This window comes from Ovis canadensis, chromosome 11 (genome assembly GCF_042477335.2).
Source record: "Ovis canadensis isolate MfBH-ARS-UI-01 breed Bighorn chromosome 11, ARS-UI_OviCan_v2, whole genome shotgun sequence".
Classification (NCBI taxonomy): Eukaryota; Metazoa; Chordata; class Mammalia; order Artiodactyla; family Bovidae; genus Ovis; species Ovis canadensis.
Window position 1 is genome coordinate 51378646 of NC_091255.1, and position 19036 is coordinate 51397681.

At 43.1% G+C, this 19036-nt stretch overlaps 2 long non-coding RNA genes across 2 annotated transcripts; one reads left to right on the plus strand and one right to left on the minus strand.

The window, feature by feature from the left end:
* Nucleotides 1-187: 187 nt before the first annotated feature.
* Nucleotides 188-13730, minus strand: LOC138414351 (uncharacterized). Its single transcript, XR_011246797.1, has 3 exons — nucleotides 13133-13730; nucleotides 10265-10334; nucleotides 188-1363 (listed from the first exon to the last, which is right to left on the minus strand). It is a non-coding gene; the product is annotated as an uncharacterized lncRNA (long non-coding RNA).
* Nucleotides 697-15754, plus strand: LOC138414353 (uncharacterized). Its single transcript, XR_011246799.1, has 3 exons — nucleotides 697-807; nucleotides 1148-1466; nucleotides 14391-15754. It is a non-coding gene; the product is annotated as an uncharacterized lncRNA (long non-coding RNA).
* Nucleotides 15755-19036: the final 3282 nt, after the last annotated feature.

Genomic DNA, 19036 nt, shown 5'->3' on the forward strand with positions numbered 1-19036 from the left:
ACCTGAGGAGGATTCTGCCACTTAGGGCTCTCTCACCTGAAAGGGCTCAAGGTTTCCAAGCTCCAAGTCATTACAGGTTTTCTTTGGGGAATTCCAGTAATAATCAGTCCTTGAGGAAGATTAACTGGGGGAAGAGATTTGAGGAAGAATAAGAAAGTGTTGGCGAAGAGCTTAATGAAAGGAAGAGTCAGGAATGAAAACAAGTTTTATTTTGGGCTGAGCCAGCTGGGAAGCCAAGGGCAGAGTAGAGGAAGTTGGAATGTTCCATTCTTTACAGAGACAGGGGAGAGTTTCATACTGTTGCCCGAATACCATCATGTCCACACAAAATATCTAATCAACCAACACTTCTCCACTGGGTGCCATTTTGCCTCCCAGGTGACATTTGATGGTGCCTGGGAATCCCAGGGACGGGGAAGCCTGGTGGGCTGCCGTCTATGAGGTCGCACAGAGTCGGACACGACTGACGCGACTTAGCAGCAGCAGCAGCAGGGGACATTTTTGGTCATTAAAACTGGAGGAGGGGGGCAGAAACTGGAGGGGTGCTACTAGTTTCTAGTGGGTAGAAGTCGCATAAACTGTAAACACAACCCCCACTCCCCGCAACAGATAATTATCTTGCCCCAAATGTTAATAGCACACCAGGATTGAGAAACCTTTTGACAAACCAGAAAAGGGGTGGCTCAATCACAGTTTATTCAAAAGAACTTTCCTCCAGCAGATGTTTTTCAACTCAATGTCAGGGCACTGCTGTGCCAAGGCGTCATTGTGGTGTACCAGGCAGCCCCTCTTTCAGTTCTCTCTGAGGTGAGAGATTTGTCACTCTAAATTCTAAGACCTTTCCTTCCAATAAGGTCAACTTGTGAAAGTAACAGAAGTTGTGGCATCCGGGTTCCTGCAAGCAAAACTGCTCTTGACTCCAGGACTTTTCTAGAGACCCTGAAGCTGAATGTTTTTCTAGGGATCCACAGATGGGGACATGATTAAACACAGGATGAAATGTGTAGATGGGTTGAGGGGTAACAGGGTCGGGGTCTGGCAGAGGCGGGGTCTGACAGGGAGCCACCAATTGTAAGAGTTTGGGAGACAAACTGCCCCCCTCCACCCAAAGGTTCTGGATGTACTTAACATGTTGTTAAATCACCAGGGAGAGGAAGGAGCAAAACAAAACACATTCTTCGATGAACAAAAGAGAACATAGTTGAGACACACCGCGTAACACTGGTGCTTAACTCCGCTGAGCTAGGACTTGACTTCTTTGGAGAAGACAGAAGAAATGAGATTCGTCTTTGATGTCTCATGACTACAAAATTCAGTGTCCGATACTGTTGGTGCAGGCTCCTGTTGTAATTCCTGTGAGCTGCTGATGAAAAAAAAGAATCCAAATTTGATTGTGTCTTACTGCCCAAGTTAAGACTGAGAAAGGAAAAAATTCATTCCAGGCCAAATAGCCTTCAGATGATAAGGTAAGAATTCACTAGAAAAAAAAATGACTTTTAAAATGATGTGTAAACTTTAATAATAGTTCATTCCAGCGGATGCGTTTCCTTGTTTACTAGTTGTTAAAAATTAATTCATACTCAAGATAATATTATTTTAAAAAATACTTGATATACCCCTGAACTTGCCATAAATATCTATCCATCTCCTTCCTATTTTTTTCCCCTTCCTGTTTTCTCACAGCTCCATGCTGTTAGTTTCTTGCTATGACTGTCCAGTTTTCCATTCTGAACTCTTGCATTCCTAGGTTTTTTTTTTAAGTGTGAGTTTACTGTAGGCCTGACTGTGAAAGTAAGTGAAGAAGTAATGTTATTTTGGTAAATATTTATTTGGCATCTCTGATACATTCTGGCCTCTGAAATCTAATTTCCTTCTCTCTCCCCATTAAAAAAAAATATATCACCACCACTTGGCTGGTTATTGGTGAGCTTTCAGCAAGATCTGAGGATTGATGTGCCAGGGGTCTAATTCCAAACAAGTTTTTTTTTTTTTTTTTTGCCATGCCATGCAGCATGCAGGATCTTAGGCCTGAACCCAAGCCCCCTACAGTGGAATCACAGAGTGCTAACTACAGGACCATCAGGGAAGTTCCTCCAAACAGGTTTTAAAACTCAGCATGTCTTTTGAGCAAACTCCTGGAGATAGTGAAGGACAGGGAAGCCTGGCATGCTGCAGTCCATGGGTCACAAAGAGTCAGACAATGGCTTAGTGACTGCACAACAAATGTCTTTTCTGCAACTCTTAGTCTCTCTAGATTCTAGAGCAAAGACTTCTGATGCCAGAGTTCATATTTTCCCAGGCTTTGGGACATAACTGTGAAGATGTTTTGCTACAAAACCAAGCCCACTGGTTGATTTATAATTATCCACTTTCTGTGCTCATATAGCTGTCGAAAGGGTCAGGCCCCAGAAGATATTACCATTACAACTTTACAGCAGTCCACAACTTGCCAGTAATCCACAAGCAACTTGACAGCAGTCGTACCACCGTCAACTCTGAACAACATTTTCCTTTCCTCAAGATCCGCCTCCAAACTTTTTTGCCCAACACACATTTTACACAGTTGCAAACTTTCCATTTGGTGTTCTTTGTCACTTAAAATAATCTACGCATTCCCTAGAGCCAGCAGAGGCTACATTCCCATCCTTGAAAATCGTTGCCTGGTATTTCCTCATGTCACTATACCATAATTTGCCGAGCCATTCCCTTATTTGGCGTTTGGCTGATTTCCAATTCTTCACTCTTATAAATAGCAGCACACGAACATCTTAGTACAAATCGCATTTTTTTTCCCTTTTGGGTTATTTCCTTGGGGTATATTCCCCAAACTGATAATACTGGGTTAAAGGGTTTGAAAAGTTTCATGGCCGTTGTTACTCACTGCCAGAATGTTCTCTAGGCAGACTGTGGTATATTTAGGTTTTTCAGATGTTTAATGTTTCCCATGAAATACAATGAAGTTACCTTTTATCTTCTCTTATTTTTCCATAATCTTCAGTAGGGGAGGGAGTTACAAAATTTCAAAACAAACCAAAAATAAGGATGGAAGAAATCTGTATAGACAGAGATGAGCTCTTTTAAGCTAACTTGATACAATGCTACCCCACAAGTGCTGGAGTGAAACAGCTGTATTCCAGGCAGAATGGAAAATGACGTTAAGGTTCTAGGAAGTCATGTCAGCTGCGGATATCTGAGGCTGAGATAGTTTCAGGGAAAAATTAAAGCTGGCAAGTGGCAAGATCAAGAAGACTTGATAAGGAGGGTGGGGAGAAAGGTAGGAAGTAAAAAGGAAGAATGGTGCTTTCTTGTCATTGCTGCTTTTGTGGTGATGGCACCAGCAGAGGGAGAAATAAGCTGATTGTGTGCCTTTGAGATTTAGATTAATCACCATCTGTAGGTGACTTCTAAGGATTGTGAATGCTTGAGGACCTTGGTCTCCTTGGTTTAAGAATCAAAACCAAAATAAAACAAAACAAAAATAACCTACTGAGTCATCCTTACCATCTGGTTCCTGAAGCTAATAATAGTGATGATGATGGTGGTAGTGATGATAATAATGACATGGTAAATGTGGTGGTGGTGATGGTGATTATGATGGTGGTGATGGTGGTGATGGTGGTGGTGGTGGTGGTGGTGATAATGGTGGTGACAGTGAGGTGCCTATCACTTTTCTGAAGACTTTACACATTTAACTTGTTTCATCCTCCCAATACCCTTTGTGATCCCCACTTTACAGATGAGGAGGCAGAATCGGAAAGCTAGGAAACTTCCTCAAAGTCACCAAATGAGTAAGCCAGATTCAAACCCAAGCAATTGACCACCATACCTGGGCTCTGACCACTGTACCATACTGCCCTAGGTGCTACAATAGAAAAATAGCTCGTGTATGGCTATGCAGTAGGATATATGCAATAGAATATCCAACTTTGGGGTCTTTAGGAAACGTCTGAATGTCAAAATTATTTCTGGTTCCTGTCTACTCATCTAAATTGAAACAATGTGCTATTCAAACATGTCTTGTTTAAATTTAAACTATCAGTGGGTCTGTGTGTATATATAGCAATATCATTTTAAGTGCCTAAGAAAAATGAAAGAAAATACACCAAAATGTTGGGTATTTTTTTCTTCTTTCCATGTTTCTATTTTTTCTCGATTGTTCTATACTAAGCAAGTGTTACCATTTTCCCCCACTCTTTATTTTGAAAAAAATTTTAAATAAATAAAGTGCAATGAATTTCAATATATGCTTCATCTAAATCATCAACTTTTCACATTTTGTCTTATTTGCCCATCACTCTCTCTCACTAGACACTTATAGGTATAGATAGACACATTTCTTATTTTTTTAAATCATTTATTTAAGGGTAATTTGCAGACCTCAGAACTCCTTTGTTTTTAAGTACTTCACATAGCTCCTAAGAACAAGGACAGTCTCTTACACAACCACAGTCATATGCATTCCTTTTTCATCCGAAGAACTTCAGTTTAACAAAAACAAATAATTATAAACAAACGAAGGCAAACTAAACATTTTCTGTTTCAATACCTGCACTCCCTGTTGTAAGAACTTTCCTTACTCTCGGAAGCTCACCTGCCCTGCCTTATCCTTATCCTCATACCCAACCATGCCCCATCCCTGCCTGGGAAACTTCCAGAACACTTTTGACTTCCAGACATCTGTGAGTCCAAGTTTCCTGTCAGTATTCTGAGTATCAGTGGTATCAATCTTGGTATCAATCTACGTACTTCCTTCTCTGAAAGTCAAAAGTTTGATTATTCAATTAATATAACACTTAGATTACTATGAAAGTTAATATTTTTGTTTTGTTACTATAATAGAAACGTTAAAACTCTAAATATTTTCAATTATTTTTTCCATAAAATGTCTTATGGTTGCCAGTCAGGTAAGAAGCGTCCATCTTTTTTTTTTTAATTGGTATTATTTTTAGTATTTATTTATCTATTGGCCACATTGGATGGCATGTGGGATCTTAATTCCCACACCAGGGATCCCTTGCATTGGCAGAGTGATAATATTTTTTCAACTAGAACAATTTATTCATTTAACAAGTATTTATTGAACATCCACCACATCCCAGGCATTATTGGAACTAAACTATTAATACCTAGCACTTTGGAGCATTTATTATGGCCCTGAAACTTTAATTAATACCTGAATTAATTCTCACAACTATTACCATTCCCATTTTCCAGACAGGTAAACTGGGAAGTTAAGTAATTTGCTCAAGGTCCTGTAGCTCACTAGAATTCAGACCTAAACATCCACCTTCTGTCTAGAAGAGGCACCAGGCAATACTGCTGGGGGTGCCTTAAAGGGATCCTTGCCTTAGATAGGGTTGGTTGGGGTCAAGAGAGGGACCCAAAGGCAATTCCATTTTCCCAGCTTCTGGGCTCTAGCAGAGAAAATAGATAAAAGCAAGAAAAGTATGCCTCTGGGAGTGGGTAATTATTTCTGTAAAAACTGCCAATTGTCTTGGCCTTAAATTATCTTCTAGGATAGTCTTGGTGATTCTGCTCCTTCTGGCCCCTCCTCCTCTGTCTCCTGGGGTGGATTGCTCATCCTCCTTCAGCCCCATGTCCAACATTTCAAGGACTCAAAACTGTCTCAGGCCTCTTTTGGCCTCCTGTCTGGTCCGAGGTTTAAATTACCACCTGTGCCGTCTTCTGTTTACCCCTCCAGACGCCATCTCTGCCCTTTCTCCTCCCGCTCTGGGCTCTGGAGGCGACCCTGGATGGACTACCTCAGGCTCCCTTTCCCTGTGCTTCTGTTTGGGTTGTTTTGTTTTGATTTTTAATATTCTTTCTTTTTGGCTGCACTGGGTCTTCCTTGCTGCTTGTAGGCTTTCTCTAGTTGCAGAGAGCAGGGGGCTACTCTTTGTCACGGCGAAGGGGCTTCTCACTGCGGTGGCTTCTCTGGCTTCAGTAGTTGTGGTGCCTGGGCTCAGGTGCTCCGCAGCATGTGGAATCCTCCTGGACCAGGGATCGAACCCATGTCCCCTCCATTGGCCGATTCCTGTCCACTGGACCATCAGGGAAGTCCCCATTTGGATGTTTCAGGTGGGAGGTGTAAACAGGAGACCAGAGGGGAGGAGGTGGGCCAGGGATCTATTTCTGAAGGCAGTGTCCCTATACCAAAGTCCGCAGCTACTGTTAGGCTCCTCCCCTCTGCACACAGTTCTTTCTGACTTTCAGTAACGTTTCAGGCCTGGAAGGGTTCATGGCTCCCCATTTGCAAGCCCCAGAACACTACTCTCTTTTGTAACAGATTTCCTTCAACCCGACTCACAATTTTATAAACAGCGCCTTTATTAAACTCTCCTCAAAGTAAACAATTGGAGCATACATCTGCTTCCTGCTGGACCTCTGCTTATCTCCCAGTGACTGTCAAATTAATTATCTCCTTCCAGAATAATCTCCACAGCTTTCTATTCTACTCACTTAAATTTCTCACAGTGCCTCACACTCAAAACACCCAAGCCTGGTATGGTGTGATAAAAAATATACGTGGTCTTTGTCCCTGGTTTTTGGCAGAGTTCCTAAAACCCTTGGAATTTCTAAGTGATAAGAGCAATAAAATTGTCTTGATATTCATAACAAATCCCTTTCAACCACACCCTAGTTTATGTTAATGAGGTGACTGTTGGAAAGGATGGGGTCTGCTAGCTAGGGGAACCATTTGGTTAGAAGGTTGGAACTTTCAGTCCCGCCCTCCTGACCTCCCAGGAAGTAAAAGGGACTGGAGGTTAGATCAACTGCCAACAGGCAACGATGTAATCATTCATGCCTACGTAATGCTACTGCTGCTGCTAAGTCGCTTCAGTCGTGTCCGACTCTGTGCAACCCCATAGATGGCAGCCCACCAGGCTCCCCCATCCCTGGCATTCTCCAGGCAAGAACACTGGAGTGGGTTGCCATTTCCTTTTCCAATGCATGAAAGTGAAAAGTGAAAGTGAAGTTGCTCAGTCGTGTCCGACTCTTAACGACCCCAAGGACTGCAGCCCACCAGGCTCCTCTGTCCATGGGATTTTCCAGGCAAGAGTACTGGAGTGGGGTGTCATTGCCTTCTCCAGCCTAGGTAATGAAGCCTCCCTAAAAACCCAAAAGGATGGTCTTTGGAGAACTTTTGGGTTGGTGAACGCAAAGAGATCTGGGGAGAGGGGTGTGTGTGGAAAGAGCACGGACGTTCCATGACTTTTCCCCATGCCTTGCCCTTGGCATCTATTCTGACTGTTTCTGAGTAAATATCCTATTATAATAAATCGGTAATTTAGTAAGTAAAGTGTTTCTCTGAGCCACTTTAGCAAATTAATAGAACCTAAGGAAGGGTTTGGTGGAACCTCTGATCTCTACCCAGTGGGTCAGAAGCACAGGTGAAAACTTGGGCTTAAGACTGCCCTCTGGGGACTTCCCTGGTCATTCAATGGTTAAAAATCCACCTTCCAATGCAAGGCACATGGGTTTGATCCCTGGTGCTGCAAATAAGACCTGGAGCAGCCAAAATAAATAAATAAATATTATATATATATATATATACTGGCCTCTGGGGAAGCCACGAAGCTCAGCCTCCCTCCCCACTCCCCAAGAGAAAACTGGCCTCTGAATGGAGGGTTAAGAGGAGGACAATCTTGTAGAACTGAGCCCTTAAACCTCAAACTCCAGGTAGATGGCGTCAAAATTGAATTGAGTTGTGGGACACCCAGGCTGTGTCCCAATAATTGCTTGTTGGATGTTTGGGGAAACACCCACATACACACATTGAAACCGGGTCCAGACCGTCCTCCGGGTCTGTGCACTACAGCCCGGTTCTTCCTGGCTTTTGCATAGCATTCTTCTCAAAACACTCTTCCTCCACTTCACACAGAAAATTCCTCCCCTTTGATATCACTTTCTCAAGGAAAGCACCCCTCACCCCAAGCCTAGATCAAGAGCCCCTGTTAATCCCATGCCTAGTCCCCCTTTCCCCTTCCTCTCTAGCTAGTGTCAGTGTGTGGCTTATAGAGCCACATCTGTCTTCCCCACTAGACTCTAACCCCGTGAGGGCAGTTTGCACCTGCTCGGAACACCACAGAAAGTGACTTCAGGAGAAGGCCTCTGAAAGTCTGTTGACTGATAGATGAAAAATAGACAGCTATTTGCTGGGAAAATAGTTGAAAAAAAAAAAAGCTAACAAATTATAGATTTAAGTAACTTCAAGTGCCACAAATGACTCAACCAAGAAGACATTCTTAGGCTCCCAACTGAAAATTAGAAAGAGGCTGAAAACCCAAAGGACCAGTTAGACGATGGAGAAACTTTGGCCTCTGGGTTCCCAGGAGAGGTTTACTTCCCAGTAAGCGGAGAAGAAACTCTCGAAGCAGCTGATGACAAGGAAGTCATGATTAAGAGACTTGCTGCTATTTTTCAAGATAGACTGATTCCCAAAGATCCCAGGGCAAGACAGAGTGTGAACTGAATGCTGTTTAACCCTGAGGCTTTCAGGTAGGACGTGATCTTTTTGTTGAAGGTCACAGACTTCTTGGTGGTGACCTCTTGCCTCAGCCTCTGTGACATTCCAGTTCCCTATCCCCTTTAGGATGCTTTGGACATCATAAAAGCAGAAAAAACATCCACGAACACCCAGTGATAACAGAACTCATTAGATAGTTGCACTTCAGTGTTTACATGTCTTAATACTATGGATGTCCATGCTCACCTTCCTCATCGCTGTATGTATTTTTATTACTTCCTTGTGTTCCCTTTCTAGGATTATCTGACACTCTCCTAGGTTCACAGCAGTTTTTTTGCCCCTATATCTTCGCAAGGTTACAGTAATTTTCAGAATCAAGAGAAAAAATACTTCTATCTCTGACCAGCCAAGATTAGGTTTCTGCATTATAAATCATTTGATTCTGGACCAGGATATTATCCATATATATATCCATGGTTGTTCTATCCAACCCAAGCTCCTCTTTTCTATTTAAATTTGACTTGCTACATCAATAGATTGTACAAATTCATCCCTTGGAGTCCAGTGTCTCTCACCATAATAGTGCATTCTACAATTTTACTGAGCCAAATCCTACATATGAATGTATGAGTAGTATTGACCAGGTCTGTTTCAAGTATTAAAAATGTATGTGTGCTTTATCACATCTCATTATGACTAACAATGAGCTTTGGAGGTTTCCCCTGCAGAATATTTGGGTAATTCTTCATCTTAGAAAACTTTGGGGTTGATCCACTCTGAGATCTCCACACATATAATTTCTGTTTATTGTGTGTGACCACTGATCTTGATCCATCTTTCCTGTTCTTGGTACAATTTCTACCTTTTTCCAGAACTATCCATCTCCCATTAATTTCTTGTGGTCACACTTTGCTAACTACACAGTAAAAAATGTATAAGCCTACTAATTTAATTTTAAAAATCCATATTTGTTGACACTCCTCTATTAATTAAAGCTAACATATTCTGGTATATTTATCATTTTAAGAAATTATATGTCAACTTCTTTGTCTTGAGACTTTCACACATTCACCTCATTTCAGTTTAGTTCAGTTCAGTTCAGTTCAGTTCAGTTCAGTCGCTCAGTCGTGTCCGACTCTTTGCAACCCCATGAATCGCAGCACGCCAGGCCTCCCTGTCCATCACCATCTCCCGGAGTTCACTCAGACTCACATCCATCGAGTCGGTGATGCCATCCAGCCATCTCATCCTCTGTCAACTCATTTCAGTCAATCATAATTGTTTTTTTCTTTTTTGATGTCAAAACTGTTGCATTTTAGTCAATGGCTTCCTTATCCTTCTACCATTACCTGTCTGAAACCTTTGTTTTCTAGCCCTATCCTAAGTTTTCCTTACTCCAAGATGCAGAGTCATCCTTCAAGAAGTCTCAGGTCATTTCAGTGAGAGTCAGGGGTTGGCAGAAGTGCACCTCTTAATGGAATGCAGTCAGAAAAACATATTTCTGTTAAAGGTCATGACTTCACAATGATTTTTCCAATTAAAATTACATTTTTTTCTAACGCAAAATCTTTTATTTTACCTACAGTATTTCTGCTTAAAGTTTGATTCCTTCACCCACAACATAATCGTACTTCCCTCTCTTTTTTGTTTCTCATATTCCTTGGCAACTACCAATCATGCCATCTCTTTGTTGACAGTCATGTCCATTGGCTTGGTCTCTTTGTTCTTGTTGACCAACCTGTCCTTTTACCACGAACAGCAGGAAATACACACCCACACACATGTACCCAGACTCACAGGCCAGGGCAGCATTCTTCTTGGAAGCAGCCTCCTGAAGCCAGCGATCCAGTTAAGACAATGACTCCTTCTGGAGTAAAATCATAAGAGAGTTTCAGAGAATGTTTAGTTAATATTCTTTTTCACTGAGTTGACATTTGAGAAGCTGCCATTTGTTCTCAAAGGGTATTTTAACTCAACCTTAAAAGATCATAGTTTCGGCTCTTCCTGATTATAAAAGTATCACACATAGGAATTACAAAGAAGACAGTTTCCGTAAGAAGTGTTGGCAACTATGGAAATTATAAAGATGACAATAAGAGTCACTCCAACCTCATTACCCAGAAGCAACTCCTGCTAACATTTTGAAATAAGAAGTAAGGAATGAAACTGAAAGAGCTGCTGAACTTTGGACAAACAGTTCATCAGATTCATTAGAGATTTCTCTAAAACTTTTTTTAATATGAGAAATATTAAGAGCAGGTTGGGTTGTTATGCTTTTTCTATTATTGTTATCTTCAACTTACAGAGTTGTAATGAAAAGTCATCATTCTGATTTAAAAGTTTGTACTCCAGTATCCTTGCCTAGGAAATCCCACGGACAGAGGAGCCTGGTGGGCTACAGTCCATAGGATCACAAAAGAGTTGGGACACGACTTAGCAACTAAACAACAACAAAATGGATTAATAGACCTTAAAGGAAAATTCAAAATTGAAAAAGTTTGTCCTTTCATGAGAAAACATCTCCTGAGTTAAAATGCCCTTCCAATAAAACCAGCAGAACGAAAACTGTGGGGGCCAAGGTCTCAGAATTTCCCTAATTTTTTTTTCTTTTTTGTTTAATATACTTTGTTTTCAGGTAGTTAAACTTAGTCAACTGTCCCTTAAAAATCAGAAGACCTCTCTGATGTCTAGCTGGATAATTACAAACCTACTTTTTAATTTAAAAAATTAAAAGTTTAGGGGACTCTCTGGCATTCCAATGATTAAGATTGTGAGCTTTCACTGCAGGGGACACAGGTTCAACCCCTGGTCAGGGAAACTAGAGTCCACATGCCTTGAGGTGCGGCCAAACAAATACATGAATAAAACTTTAAGATCTAAGCTTACTTAGGTTCATTTTCCAAGAGAAAAGAATGGGGAAAGCTGAACTCTAGGCACGATATCCAGGACTGCTGTCAGCAGGGAAGCGTGGGAACAGACACACTGCGCCTGCATCCGTGTGCGCTATGTCACTTCAGTCCTGTCCGACTCTTTGTGACCCTATGGACGCCCACCAGTTTTGTCTGTCCATGGGATTCTCTAAGCAAGAGCAGTGGAGTGGGTTGCCATGCCCTCCTCCAGGGGATCTCCCTGACCCAGGGATCGAACCTGTGTTTCTTAGGTTTCCTGCAACGGTAGGCTCTAAATAGCAGGTGGGTTCTTTACACTAGCGCCAGAGCTCCCCAAGTGCCCCTGCTGTCCTGACACCTCCTTGGGGACCCCCCTTGACTCAGCCACAGCACTGAAGAGCACAGCAAGGCCCCCCAGGATTCTGCTCCTGCCCCTCTTGGATCGACACCATCCTTCAAGGCCAGGAGTGGCCCTTTATCCCTCTCTCTCCCTCACTCCCACATCCAGTGAGTCAGGAAATCCCAAGGGCTCTCTAACTTTAGAAGTGTATCCAAAACCCACCTTTTCCCATCTGCAGGAGGAACGGGAAGAAGCAAGGGGGTCTGTCAGGGGGATGATGTTGTCGTCCAGGTCAGAGAAGATAGCATCAGCCCCCTGACAGACCCCCTTGCTTCTTGCCATTACTCCTGCAGTCTTTTTCCATCAGAACAGCCATAGCGATTTGGGGGGAGCGGGAGATGCACGGGGTCTTCACTGTGGTCTCCAGGGGCTTCTCTGTAGTTTCGGTGCTCTGACTTCTTGTCTAGTTGAGGTGCACAGGCTTAGTTGCCCTGGAACATGTAGGATCTTACTAACAGTTCCCTGACCAGGGATGGAACCCGAGTCCCCTGCATTGGAAGGTGGATTCTTAACCACTGGACCACGAGGGAAGTCCCGATAGTGATTATTTTAAATTGAAAGCCAGACTCTGGGCCTTTGTGCTCAAGATGCTTCAGTGGGTGGGATGTCATTCAGAGTAAGAACTGCACTCCTCCTGGTTTGGTGGCAGTCGAAGGGGAGGGGTGTGGAGGGGGGGTGTAGGGAGGGACAAAGGACCTCATCTTGTTCCTCTGCTTCCCCTATAGCCCCCACTCCTGCCACCGTGGCTCCTTGAGGTCCCTGAAGCAGATCAGGCGCATTTCAGCCTGAGGGCTTGGCAACAGCTCCTCCCCTGCCCCCATGCCCTACCCTCAGATACCCACCCGCCTGATGCTCTCATCTCTGTCGAATCTTTGCTTTAATCTCATCTTCTCAACAAAGCCTTCCATGAACATCCGATTTAAAATTTCCATTCCATATTTTTCTCTCCCCGTTCTCACCCTCTGCATTCCCAATCCTCTTCTTTCCTGCTCTCTTTCTTTCATTTTCTCTTACTGATTAGATTCATTGTTTCTGATGTGTCCGCATTACTAAAAGATAATCTCTACTAGGGCAGGAACTATTTTGTTCACTGGTGTATCCCAAGCACCTAAAATAATGCCTGGCACACAAAGGCACTCAATAAATACTTGTTGAAAATGCTTAGGGCTCACGCCATAGCAATTGGTAAATAATTTGAATATATCACCTAAAAAGATCCTGTGAAACTAGCCTATAAAAAGCAGTCAAAGGAAAAAGAAATAACAAAGTGCATCAGGGGAAACACTTGTGGTTAGCAACTATTATAAAGCCAAAATGACGGTTCACAAAATTAGAGCATCCATCAGTCCCCCTATCCCCACTCCCACCCCAAATTACCTGGCTGAAGGAGGCATGGCCTTCGTGGTATAGAAAATACTGCTCCTTCTGCTACTTCGGTTCTCAGGATCACTTATAAACTATATCCTGCTTTATTTTCAGTCCGTGACTTTCTTGAACAGTGTGTCTCTGTGACATTTTTTATTTTAGATGTTTCGAATCAGCTCTTGGAAGATTTCATGGTTCGTTGTCACATAAAGCAGCTTTTCTTTCCTTGCAGTTCTCAGTTTCAATTTCTTACATCCTATTTTTTTCTCTTTCTTGAATTCTTCTCTTGTTTGGCTGGAGTTGATCCAACACACCAAAGCAAATAGTTTGTTTGTTCCAGAAAGGGAACACAAGCCGTAACCTTTCTGAGTTCTTGTCTGTCGAACAGTATCCCCGTTTTGTTCAGGTCTAGAATTTTGACAAGTTTATATTCCAGGTGATTACTGACGCCATCAGAGGCCAGTCTGCAGCCACAACTTTCTGCACACGTTACCCAAGCTCCCTCTGTATTCTCAGAGACTCCTTTCTCACAGTGGCTGTGAAATCACATCGAAACTGTTGAAGCCAGCTCTCCAAGATGGATATATTCTACACTTGTCAGAAGTAGTGAGCAAGTTGAATGTGTGTCCATTACGTTATGAGTTCATTAGCCTATCTTGCCATAAAAGCCTGCTGTAAAGGATTTTATAAAAAACTGGTCTTACAAAGCAAATTAACTTAGAGCAAAGGTAACTGAAATAGCCAGAAATACAAAATGTTGCTGTTGTTTTTTGTCAATAATCAAGATGTGAAGGGGACTTCCTTGGTAGTCCAGTGGCTAAGACTCTGCACTGCCAATGCAGGGGGCCCGGGTTGGACCCTTGTCTGATCCCTGGTTGGGGAACTAGATCCCACATGCCACAACTAAGACCCAGTGCAACTAAATAAATACAAATAAATTTTTTTAAAAAAAGACATGAAAAGGGCTGTAGGGAGTCAAGAAGCTGAAAAAAAAAATGAGTTAAAGATGCAGAATTTCAGGAAGACTGAGAAAATTTGAGAGATAACCTGGAGGTAACATTCAAGCCTCAGCAAAAGCTGAGGCTTTTTAAAAAAAAAAGATGAAAAAAAGAAAAAATATCCCTTGTTGTCTTGCAGTAGCCCTTAATAACATCAATATAGAGGAATTCAGAGGTGTGGCGGGGGGGAACCTGGGAAATGGGAATAACAAATGCTATTTTCTTTTTTGTGTGTGTTTGTTACATAAATTAAGTCATTTATTATTGGCTAGCCATGTTTCAGATGGTGAAACTTCTACTGGCCTTGGTATATGCCTCCAGTCGTCTCGTGGCAGACGTGACTGTGGCTGCAGATGTGGGCTTAGAGGCACCAACAGCTACCATTTTCATACAGGAACCACAGTGCCACATCGCCACAACTCAGCTCTTCATTTCAGTTTCCTCTCCAGAAGGAGCAAGTGTGCTTGGTGTGCTGGCTGATGGTGATTTTCTTCACCATTCTTCCCAGGGAGGCATCAAAACAAGTTCCATATTTACCGATGACTCTGGACTTCTTAGTGTGTTTAGCTTCGTCATTGCCAGCTAAGGCTGAGCCCAGACAGCCGGATGCCATTTTCTGGATTAAGTTAGGATTCAGTACTATTCAGAATCTCTGGTCTTGGTGGAATCAAGGGCATAAAATATCAAGCGTCAACTTGACCAGGGCAGTGCTGTGCTTAGTCGTTCAGTCGTGTCTGACTTTTTGCAACCCCACCAGGCTCCTCTGTCTATGGGGGTTCTCCGGGCAAGAATACTGGAGTGGGTTTCCAGGCCCTCCTCCAAGGGATCTTCCCAACCCAGGGATTGAACCCAGTTCTCTCACATTGCAAGTGGATTCTTTACCATCTGAGCCACCAGGGAAGCCCAGAAAAGGGTTAAAACTCCCCAAAACACAAATGACAAATCCTTTCCAGAAGCCTGCACTTGTCTCTTGATTCCCTGTTGGCTTCTTGAGAACTGACTGCTCCATGTCCCACACACAATATCTTCAGAAGCCACAAGGGACCACGATGTGGAGCAGTCTGGCTGAATCAGCCGGGGCCTCCTTTATCTTTTTCCTGGCAGAGGCCTGGGCAACCCTAGGCTCACAGCACCCTCTGCTGTCAAATTGCAGAAACGGTGCCTTGGTGTTGAGACCGAGACTGCTAGAGGGTTCTGGTCTGGGGCGAAGAAGCAAATGACAAGAGCAGAAATTCAAAATTAGTTTTCATGCAAAACTTCAGGATGAGTTAATCTTGGTGGTAACAAGCAGCAAAGACACAGCCAAAGAAAATGGGACAGCGGAACTTTTCCAGCAAGAAGGCTTTTCAGTCTTTTCCAAAGTTGAATGGAAATCCCGGACTCACCCACACCAGGAGCCAAAAGAGGCCAAGTACACTTTTTCGAGCACCATTTGTAAAACACATAGAATGTTGTCTTCGTAGAAATCGAACCCAGAGTAACAGAAAGGAGGAGACAGACAAGCTTAGCATTAAATGTAGGGAATTCGGGGCTTCTCTCTTGGACCCTGTAAGAATAAACTCCTGGCTTTCAGCATGATAATGTATGTACCTGCTCTAACAGAGGTGAAATTAAAGGCTACGTGGCAACACTGTAATGGAAGGTTTTCACTTCTATTTATAGCTTGTTTATTTGATCCTTTTTCCTTGCCAAAAGTACCAGACAGCCTTAAGATCCTTAAATGCCCCTGTCCTGAAATCACTTATTTAACCATAAGAGAGATGCTAGTTTATAAAAGATATCGGATATGTACGTATACGTGCTAAGTCGCTTCAGTTGTGTCAGACTCTTTGCGACCCTATGGACTGTAGCCCTCCAGGCTTCTCTGTCCCTGGGATTTCCCAAGTAAGAAATGCTGGACTGGGTTTCTGTCCCCTCCTCCAGGGGATCTTCCCAACCCAGGGATTGAACCTGTGTCTCTTACATCTCCTACACTGGCGGGCAGTTTCTTTACCACAAGCCACCTGGGAAGCCCTATATATATATAAATATATACATAATTTGCATGCTCTTTTAAAGTATATTACTAGTACTTATAGGCATGCATGCTAAGTCCCTTTATTCATGTCTGACTCTGTGCGACTCCATGGACAGAGGAGTCTAGTCAGCTACAGACTCCTCTGTCCATAGGATTCTTCAAGCAAGAATACTGGAGTGGGTTGCCATCTTTCCTCCAGGGGATCTTCCCAACCCAGGGATTGAACCTGAGTCTCTTGTATCTCCTGCATTGGCAGGTGAGTTCTTTACCACTAGTACTTATATAACTACTTACTAATATATTCAGTTCAGTTCAGTCCCTCAGTCGTGTCCGACTCTTTGTGACCCCATAAATCGCAGCACGCCAGGCCTCCCTGTCCATCACCATCTCCCGGAGTTCACTCAGACTCACATCCATCGAGTCCGTGATACCATCCAGCCATCTCATCCTCGGTTGTCCCCTTCTCCTCCTGCCCCCAATCCCTCCCAGCATCAGAGTCTTTTCCAATGAGTCAACTCTTTGCATGAGGTGGCCAGAGTACTGGAGCTTCAGCTTTAGCATCATTCCTTCCAAAGAAATTCCAGGGTTGATCTCCTTCAGAATGGACTGGTTGGATCTCCTTGCAGTCCAAGGGACTCTCAAGAGTCTTCTCCAACACCACAGTTCAAAAGCATCAATTCTTCGGCGCTCAGCCTTCTTCACAGTCCAACTCTCACATCCATACATGACCACAGGAAAAACCATAGCCTTGACTAGATGGACCTTAGTTGGCAAAGTAATGTCTCTGCTTTTGAATATGCTATCTAGGTTGGTCATAACTTTTCTTCCAAGGAGTAATCGTCTTTTAATTTCATGGCTGCAGTCACCATCTGCAGTGATTTTGGAGCCCCCCAAAATAAAGTCTGACACTGTTTCCACTGTTTCCCCATCTATAGATATGATGCTGAGAGGCTGTACCACATGGTGGGTAGGTAGATGAATTCAAGAGCCGATTGCTGGTTCAACGTTGTGCCATGCCAGTTACTAGCTGTGTGACCTCAGGCAAGCTCCTTATCTCTCTGTGCCTCTGTATCCTCATCTCTAGTAACAAACTGTAGAAATGATCCCTGAAAGTATAGTCTTTTTTTCCTCATCTCTAAAGAGGATGACAATGTGATCATCTCATGGAGTTGTTTTGAGAATTGAACAAGTAATATTTATAAAGTGCTTAGAACCATGTCTGGCAGAACCATATACATTTAATACCAACTGGTAATTAAGCAATACTAAACAATAATAAAATAAAAATTAGGCGGTGGCACTGAGGTCTGCCTTTCACTATTTTTTAAATATTTATGTATTTTTTTAAGTTTTGTTGCGTGGGATCTTCGATCTTCATTGAGGTAGGCAGGATCTTTAGTTGCAGCATATGGGATCTAGTTCCCTGACCAGGAATTGAACCCCAGACCACTCCCTTGAGAGCACAGAGTCTTAGTTACTGGACCACCAGGAAGTCCCCGGCCTTTCTCTATTTGGAATTGCAATTAGCAGGGTTTTTTTTTTTTTTTTTATCAAGTGTAACTTCCTTGTATTCATGAGATCTTTTTCAGACTATGTTTTTATCACCCTCTTTTTGCTGGGGTGTAACAAAGCATTTACCTTCTGTTAGTGAGGAGGGAGGTGAGCCTATGGGGACCAGAAGAGGCCTAGAAGTGGTGGGAGAGACTCATTTGGACGAAGAGCAACACAAGCTTCATGTCTTATTTTTTGCCTCCTTCTTATAACAGCCACATAAAAGGTATCAAAGTATGTGTGACTCTGACGAATCCATCAGCCTCTTTAAGACCCCGGTCTTCTTCTGAGGCTGAGGACAGTTTGAAGTCCAGAATTTCATATAAAGAAGGAGGTTAGCAGTGACCATCCAGTTGCAAGGGAAACCAGCTGAGTTGTCTTAGAACAAACCAGCTTGGGAAATTCCCTGGTGGTCTAGTGGTTAGGGCTCAGGTGCTTTCACGGCCAAGGGCCGGGTTCAATCCTTGGTCAGGAAACTAAGGTCCCACAAGACACACAGCACAGCTCCCCAGAAAAACCAAAAGAAACTAGTTTTCTTTGCCTATGAAGCGCTCTGCTGTGTTGAAATGACCTGGATGCTGGTGCCCAGAAGAGACTCCATTCTTCCCAAGCCTCTGTTGTCACTGCTACAACCCTCCTTGCTTCTCTCCCCACCATTTTTCTCTCTTCTTCACCCTACTCTTTTCCTCTTTGTCTTAACAGAATGTATAATTTTACATTTATTTGCTTCTCTCCTTTAAAATGCCATTGAGAACAGTGATCACAGCTGTATTATCCACTAGTGTGACCCAGTTCTCAGCAGTGTCTGGCACTCGCTACTCTCAGTAAGTATCTCTTGAATACCTGAACAAATGAATTCTGGGATTGTTTATTATATGTCCAAACCAACCATAACAACAAGGAACTTTTGTCGGGGTCCAGTAGCTAGGATTCCATGCTCCCAATACAGGGGGCTCGGGTTCCACCCTTGGTCAGGGAACTAGGTCCGCATGCTGCAACCAAGAGCTCTCTTGTCACAAGTGAAAGATCCTACCTAGATGCTGCAATGAAGGTCAAAGATCCTGAGTGCCACAACTAGGACCCAGTATGACCAAATAAATAAATATTAAACAACAACAACAAAAAATGAGTTGGGCTTCCCTGGTAGCTCAGCTGGTAAAGAATCTGCCTGCAATGCAGGAGAACCCGGTTTGATTCCTGGGTTAGGAAGATTCCCTGGAGAAGGGATAGGCTACCCACTCCAGTATACTTGGGCTTCCCTGGTGACTCAGCTGGTAAAGAATCCTCCTGCAATGGGGAACCCCGGTTTTGATTACTGGGTTGGGAAGATCCCCTGAAGAAGGGAACTGT